Here is an 8,668-nt window from a genome sequence, read left to right as displayed (position 1 = left end):
GATTCCCCGCCTCTGTTTCCCCATATCTAATTCCCAACCTCTGATGCCCCAACTCTGATTCCCTGGCTCTGATTCCCCGCGTTCTATTCCCTGCCTCTGATTCCCCGCCTGTGATTCCCCATCTCTGATTCACCACCTCTGATTCCCCACCTCTGATTCCCCATATCTAATTCCCCGCCTCTGTTTGCCCGCCTCTGATTCCCGCCTCTGTTTCCCCATATCTGATTCCCCGCCTCTGAATCCCCAACTCTGATTCCCTGCCTCTGATTCCCCAGCTCTGATTCCCCGCCTTTGATTCCCCCCGTCTGAATCCCCATATCTGATTCCCAGCCTCTGTTTCCCCGCCTCTGATTCCCCGCCTCTGTTTCCCCATATCTGATTACCGGCCTCTGATTCCCCGCCTCTGATTTCCCGCCTCTGATTCCCTGCCTCTGATTCCCAATCTCCGATTCCGCACATCTGATTCCCTGCCTCTGATTCCCCACCTCTGATTCCCCGCCTCTGATTCCCTGCCTCTGATTCCCAACCTCTGATTCCCCACCTCTGATTCCCCGTGTTTGATTCCCCGCCTCTGTTTCCCCACCTCTGATTCCCCGCCTCTGATTCCCCAACTCTAATTCCCCGCCTCTGATTCCCCATATCTGATTCCCCGCCTCTGTTTCCCCGCCTCTGATTCCCCGCCCCTGTTTCCCCATATCTGATTCCCTGCCTCTGATTCCACAACTTTGATTCCCAGCCTCTGATTCCCCAGCTCTGATTCCCCGCCTCTGATTCCCCGTGTTTGATTCCCTGCCTCTGATTCCCCGCCTCTGATTCCCCATCTCTGATTCACCGCCTTTGATTCGCCACCTCTGATTCCCCATATCTGATTCCCCACCTCTGTTTCCCCAACTTTGATTCCCAACCTCTGATTCCCCATATCTGATTCCCCGCATCTGTTTCCCCGCCTCTGATTCCCCGCCTCTGATTCCCCATATCTCATTCCCCACCTCTGAATCCCCATCTCTGATTCCCGGACTCTGATTCCCCACCTCTGATTCCCGGCCTCTTATTCCCGGCATCTGATTCCGGCCTCTGATTCCCGGCCTCTGATCCCTGCTTCTGATTCTGATTCCCTGCCTCTGATTCCCCATCTCTGATTCTGCACATCTGATTCCCTGCCTCTGATTCCCCACCTCTGATTCCCCATATCTGACTCCCCGCCTCTGTTTCCCCGCCTCTGATTCCCCGCCTTTGTTTCCCAATATCTAAGTCCCCGCCTCTGATTCCCCAACTCTGATTCCCCACCTCTGATTCCCCAGCTCTGATTCCCCGCCTCTGATTCCCCGCATCTGATTCCCTGCATCTGATTCCAAGCCTCTGATTCCCTGCCTCTGATTCCCAACCTCTGATTCCCCACCTCTGATTCCCCATATCTGATTCCCCGCCTCTGTTTCCCCGCCTCTGATTCCCCACCTCTGTTTCCCGATATCTGATTCCCGGCCTCTTATTCCCCGCCTCTGATTCCCCACCTCTGATTCCCTACCTCTGATTACCCATCTCCGATTCCGCACATCTGATTCCCTGCCTCTGATTCCCCGCCTCTGATTCCCTGCCTCTGATTCCCAACCTCTGATTCCCCACCTCTGATTCCCCATATCTGATTCCCCGCCTCTGTTTCCCCGCCTCTGATTCCCCTCCTCTGATTCCCCAACTCTAATTCCCCGCCTCTGATTCCCCAGCTCTGATTCCCCGTGTTTGATTCCCTGCCTCTGATTCCCAGCCTCTGATTCCCCAGCTTCATTCCCCGCCTTTGATTCCCCCCGTCTGATTCCCAGCCTCTGAATCCCCGTGTCTGATAACCTGCCTCTGATTCCCCGCCTCTGATTCCCCATCTCAGATTCACCGCCTCTGATTCCCCACCTCTGATTCCCCATCTCTGATTCCGCACATCCGATTCCCTGCCTCTGATTCCCCGACTCTGATTCCCCACCACTGATTCCCCAGCTCTGATTCCCCGCCTCTGTTTCCCCAACTCTGATTCCCCGCCTCTGATTCCCCAGCTCTGATTCCCCACCTCTGATTCCCCGTGTTTGATCCCCTGCCTCTGATTCCCCAGCTCTGATTCCCCATCTCTGATTCACCGCCTTTGATTCGCCACCTCTGATTCCCCATATCTGATTCCTCGCCACTGTTTCCCCGCCTCTGATTCCCCGCCTCTGATTCCCCATATCTCATTCCCCGCCTCTGATTCCCCATCTCTGATTCCCGGACTCTGATTCCCCACCTCTGATTCCCGACCTCTTATTCCCGGCATCTGATTCCGGCCTCTGATTCCCGGCCTCTGATTCACCATATCTGATTCCCCACCTCTGTTTCCGCAACTTTGATTCCCAACCTCTGATTCCCCATATCTGATTCCCCGCCTCTGTTTCCCCATATCTAATTCCCAACCTCTGATGCCCCAACTCTGATTCCCTGGCTCTGATTCCCCGCGTTCTATTCCCTGCCTCTGATTCCCCGCCTGTGATTCCCCATCTCTGATTCACCACCTCTGATTCCCCACCTCTGATTCCCCATATCTAATTCCCCGCCTCTGTTTGCCCGCCTCTGATTCCCGCCTCTGTTTCCCCATATCTGATTCCCCGCCTCTGAATCCCCAACTCTGATTCCCTGCCTCTGATTCCCCAGCTCTGATTCCCCGCCTTTGATTCCCCCCGTCTGAATCCCCATATCTGATTCCCAGCCTCTGTTTCCCCGCCTCTGATTCCCCGCCTCTGTTTCCCCATATCTGATTACCGGCCTCTGATTCCCCGCCTCTGATTTCCCGCCTCTGATTCCCTGCCTCTGATTCCCAATCTCCGATTCCGCACATCTGATTCCCTGCCTCTGATTCCCCACCTCTGATTCCCCGCCTCTGATTCCCTGCCTCTGATTCCCAACCTCTGATTCCCCACCTCTGATTCCCCGTGTTTGATTCCCCGCCTCTGTTTCCCCACCTCTGATTCCCCGCCTCTGATTCCCCAACTCTAATTCCCCGCCTCTGATTCCCCATATCTGATTCCCCGCCTCTGTTTCCCCGCCTCTGATTCCCCGCCCCTGTTTCCCCATATCTGATTCCCTGCCTCTGATTCCACAACTTTGATTCCCAGCCTCTGATTCCCCAGCTCTGATTCCCCGCCTCTGATTCCCCGTGTTTGATTCCCTGCCTCTGATTCCCCGCCTCTGATTCCCCATCTCTGATTCACCGCCTTTGATTCGCCACCTCTGATTCCCCATATCTGATTCCCCACCTCTGTTTCCCCAACTTTGATTCCCAACCTCTGATTCCCCATATCTGATTCCCCGCATCTGTTTCCCCGCCTCTGATTCCCCGCCTCTGATTCCCCATATCTCATTCCCCACCTCTGAATCCCCATCTCTGATTCCCGGACTCTGATTCCCCACCTCTGATTCCCGGCCTCTTATTCCCGGCATCTGATTCCGGCCTCTGATTCCCGGCCTCTGATCCCTGCTTCTGATTCTGATTCCCTGCCTCTGATTCCCCATCTCTGATTCTGCACATCTGATTCCCTGCCTCTGATTCCCCACCTCTGATTCCCCATATCTGACTCCCCGCCTCTGTTTCCCCGCCTCTGATTCCCCGCCTTTGTTTCCCAATATCTAAGTCCCCGCCTCTGATTCCCCAACTCTGATTCCCCACCTCTGATTCCCCAGCTCTGATTCCCCGCCTCTGATTCCCCGCATCTGATTCCCTGCATCTGATTCCAAGCCTCTGATTCCCTGCCTCTGATTCCCAACCTCTGATTCCCCACCTCTGATTCCCCATATCTGATTCCCCGCCTCTGTTTCCCCGCCTCTGATTCCCCACCTCTGTTTCCCGATATCTGATTCCCGGCCTCTTATTCCCCGCCTCTGATTCCCCACCTCTGATTCCCTACCTCTGATTACCCATCTCCGATTCCGCACATCTGATTCCCTGCCTCTGATTCCCCGCCTCTGATTCCCTGCCTCTGATTCCCAACCTCTGATTCCCCACCTCTGATTCCCCATATCTGATTCCCCGCCTCTGTTTCCCCGCCTCTGATTCCCCTCCTCTGATTCCCCAACTCTAATTCCCCGCCTCTGATTCCCCAGCTCTGATTCCCCGTGTTTGATTCCCTGCCTCTGATTCCCTGCCTCTGATTCCCCAGCTTCATTCCCCGCCTTTGATTCCCCCCGTCTGATTCCCAGCCTCTGAATCCCCGTGTCTGATAACCTGCCTCTGATTCCCCGCCTCTGATTCCCCATCTCAGATTCACCGCCTCTGATTCCCCACCTCTGATTCCCCATCTCTGATTCCGCACATCCGATTCCCTGCCTCTGATTCCCCGACTCTGATTCCCCACCTCTGATTCCCCAGCTCTGATTCCCCGCCTCTGTTTCCCCAACTCTGATTCCCCGCCTCTGATTCCCCAGCTCTGATTCCCCGCCTCTGATTCCCCGTGTTTGATCCCCTGCCTCTGATTCCCCAGCTCTGATTCCCCATCTCTGATTCACCGCCTTTGATTCGCCACCTCTGATTCCCCATATCTGATTCCTCGCCACTGTTTCCCCGCCTCTGATTCCCCATATCTCATTCCCCATATCTCATTCCCCGCCTCTGATTCCCCATCTCTGATTCCCGGACTCTGATTCCCCACCTCTGATTCCCGACCTCTTATTCCCGGCATCTGATTCCGGCCTCTGATTCCCGGCCTCTAATTCCCGGCCTCTGATTCCCTGCTTCTGATTCTGATTCCCTGCCTCTGATTCCCCATTTCTGATTCCGCACATCTAATTCCCTGCCTCTGATTCCCCGCCTCTGATTCCCCAGCTCTGATTCCCCGCCTCTGATTCCCCGTGTTTGATTCCCTGCCTCTGATTCCCGGCCTCTGATTCCCCATCTCTGATTCACCGCCTTTGATTCGCCACCTCTGATTCCCCATATCTGATTCCCCGCATCTGTTTCCCCGCCTCTGATACCCCGCCTCTGATTCCCCATATCTCATTCCCCGCCTCTGAATCCCCATCTCTGATTCCCGGACTCTGATTCCCCACCTCTGATTCCCGGCCTCTTATTCCCGGCATCTGATTCCGGCCTCTGATTCCCGGCCTCTGATTCCCTGCTTCTGATTCTGATTCCCTGCCTCTGATTCCCCATCTCTGATTCAGCACATCTGATTCCCTGCCTCTGATTCCCCACCTCTGATTCCCCATATCTGACTCACCGCCTCTGTTTCCCCGCCTCTGATTCCCCGCCTTTGTTTCCCAATATCTAAGTCCCCGCCTCTGATTCCCCAACTCTGATTCCCCACCTCTGATTCCCCAGCTCTGATTCCCCGCCTCTGATTCCCCGCATCTGATTCCCTGCATCTGATTCCAAGCCTCTGATTCCCTGCCTCTGATTCCCAACCTCTGATTCCCCACCTCTGATTCCCCATATCTGATTCCCCGCCTCTGTTTCCCCGCCTCTGATTCCCCACCTCTGTTTCCCCATATCTGATTCCCGGCCTCTTATTCCCCGCCTCTGATTCCCCACCTCTGATTCCCTACCTCTGATTACCAATCTGCGATTCCGCACATCTGATTCCCTGCCTCTGATTCCCCGCCTCTGATTCCCTGCTTCTGATTCCCAACCTCTGATTCCCCACCTCTGATTCCCCATATCTGATTCCCCGCCTCTGTTTCCCCGCCTCTGATTCCCCTCCTCTGATTCTCCAACTCTAATTCCCCGCCTCTGATTCCCCAGCTCTGATTCCCCGTGTTTGATTCCCTGCCTCTGATTCCCTGCCCTGATTCCCCATCTCTGTTTCACCGCCTTTGATTCGCCACCTCTGATTCCCCATATCTGATTCCTCGCCACTGTTTCCCCGCCTCTGATTCCCCGCCTCTGATTCCCCATATCTCATTCCCCGCCTCTGATTCCCCATCTCTGATTCCCGGACTCTGATTCCCCACCTCTGATTCCCGACCTCTTATTCCCGGCATCTGATTCCGGCCTCTGATTCCCGGCCTCTGATTCACCATATCTGATTCCCCACCTCTGTTTCCGCAACTTTGATTCCCAACCTCTGATTCCCCATATCTGATTCCCCGCATCTGTTTCCCCGCCTCTGATTCCCCGCCTCTGATTCCCCATATCTCATTCCCCGCCTCTGAATCCCCATCTCTGATTCCCGGACTCTGATTCCCCACCTCTGATTCCCGGCCTCTTATTCCCGGCATCTGATTCCGGCCTCTGATTCCCGGCCTCTGATTCCCTGCTTCTGATTCTGATTCCCTGCCTCTGATTCCCCATCTCTGATTCCGCACATCTGATTCCCTGCCTCTGATTCCCCACCTCTGATTCCCCATATCTGACTCCCCGCCTCTGTTTCCCCGCCTCTGATTCCCCGCCTTTGTTTCCCAATATCTAAGTCCCCGCCTCTGATTCCCCAACTCTGATTCCCCACCTCTGATTCCCCAGCTCTGATTCCCCGCCTCTGATTCCCCACCTCTGATTCCCCACCTATGTTTCCCCATATCTGATTCCCGGCCTCTTATTCCCCGCCTCTGATTCCCCACCTCTGATTCCCTACCTCTGATTACCCATCTCCGATTCCGCACATCTGATTCCCTGCCTCTGATTCCCCGCCTCTGATTCCCTGCCTCTGATTCCCCACCTCTGATTCCCCATATCTGATTCCCCGCCTCTGTTTCCCCGCCTCTGATTCCCCTCCTCTGATTCCCCAACTCTAATTCCCCGCCTCTGATTCCCCAGCTCTGATTCCCCGTGTTTGATTCCCTGCCTCTGATTCCCTGCCTCTGATTCCCCAGCTTCATTCCCCGCCTTTGATTCCCCCCGTCTGATTCCCAGCCTCTGAATCCCCGTGTCTGATAACCTGCCTCTGATTCCCCGCCTCTGATTCCCCATCTCAGATTCACCGCCTCTGATTCCCCACCTCTGATTCCCCATCTCTGATTCCGCACATCCGATTCCCTGCCTCTGATTCCCCGACTCTGATTCCCCACCTCTGATTCCCCAGCTCTGATTCCCCGCCTCTGATTCCCCAACTCTGATTCCCCGCCTCTGATTCCCCAGCTCTGATTCCCCGCCTCTGATTCCCCGTGTTTGATCCCCTGCCTCTGATTCCCCAGCTCTGATTCCCCATCTCTGATTCACCGCCTTTGATTCGCCACCTCTGATTCCCCATATCTGATTCCTCGCCACTGTTTCCCCGCCTCTGATTCCCCATATCTCATTCCCCATATCTCATTCCCCGCCTCTGATTCCCCATCTCTGATTCCCGGACTCTGATTCCCCACCTCTGATTCCCGACCTCTTATTCCCGGCATCTGATTCCGGCCTCTGATTCCCGGCCTCTAATTCCCGGCCTCTGATTCCCTGCTTCTGATTCTGATTCCCTGCCTCTGATTCCCCATTTCTGATTCCGCACATCTAATTCCCTGCCTCTGATTCCCCGCCTCTGATTCCCCAGCTCTGATTCCCCGCCTCTGATTCCCCGTGTTTGATTCCCTGCCTCTGATTCCCGGCCTCTGATTCCCCATCTCTGATTCACCGCCTTTGATTCGCCACCTCTGATTCCCCATATCTGATTCCCCGCATCTGTTTCCCCGCCTCTGATACCCCGCCTCTGATTCCCCATATCTCATTCCCCGCCTCTGAATCCCCATCTCTGATTCCCGGACTCTGATTCCCCACCTCTGATTCCCGGCCTCTTATTCCCGGCATCTGATTCCGGCCTCTGATTCCCGGCCTCTGATTCCCTGCTTCTGATTCTGATTCCCTGCCTCTGATTCCCCATCTCTGATTCAGCACATCTGATTCCCTGCCTCTGATTCCCCACCTCTGATTCCCCATATCTGACTCACCGCCTCTGTTTCCCCGCCTCTGATTCCCCGCCTTTGTTTCCCAATATCTAAGTCCCCGCCTCTGATTCCCCAACTCTGATTCCCCACCTCTGATTCCCCAGCTCTGATTCCCCGCCTCTGATTCCCCGCATCTGATTCCCTGCATCTGATTCCAAGCCTCTGATTCCCTGCCTCTGATTCCCAACCTCTGATTCCCCACCTCTGATTCCCCATATCTGATTCCCCGCCTCTGTTTCCCCGCCTCTGATTCCCCACCTCTGTTTCCCCATATCTGATTCCCGGCCTCTTATTCCCCGCCTCTGATTCCCCACCTCTGATTCCCTACCTCTGATTACCAATCTGCGATTCCGCACATCTGATTCCCTGCCTCTGATTCCCCGCCTCTGATTCCCTGCTTCTGATTCCCAACCTCTGATTCCCCACCTCTGATTCCCCATATCTGATTCCCCGCCTCTGTTTCCCCGCCTCTGATTCCCCTCCTCTGATTCTCCAACTCTAATTCCCCGCCTCTGATTCCCCAGCTCTGATTCCCCGTGTTTGATTCCCTGCCTCTGATTCCCTGCCCTGATTCCCCATCTCTGTTTCACCGCCTTTGATTCGCCACCTCTGATTCCCCATATCTGATTCCCCGCCTCTGTTTCGCCGCCTCTGATTCCCTGCCTCTGATTCCCAACCTCTGATTCCACACCTCTGATTCCCCATATCTGATTCCCCGCCTCTGTTTCCCCGCCTCTGATTCCCTGCCCTTGTTTGCCCATATCTGATTCCCTGCCTCTGATTCCCCAACTCTGATTCC

This window comes from Narcine bancroftii, unplaced genomic scaffold (genome assembly GCF_036971445.1).
Source record: "Narcine bancroftii isolate sNarBan1 unplaced genomic scaffold, sNarBan1.hap1 Scaffold_158, whole genome shotgun sequence".
Taxonomy (NCBI): domain Eukaryota; kingdom Metazoa; phylum Chordata; class Chondrichthyes; order Torpediniformes; family Narcinidae; genus Narcine; species Narcine bancroftii.
This window is presented reverse-complemented; position numbering follows the sequence as displayed.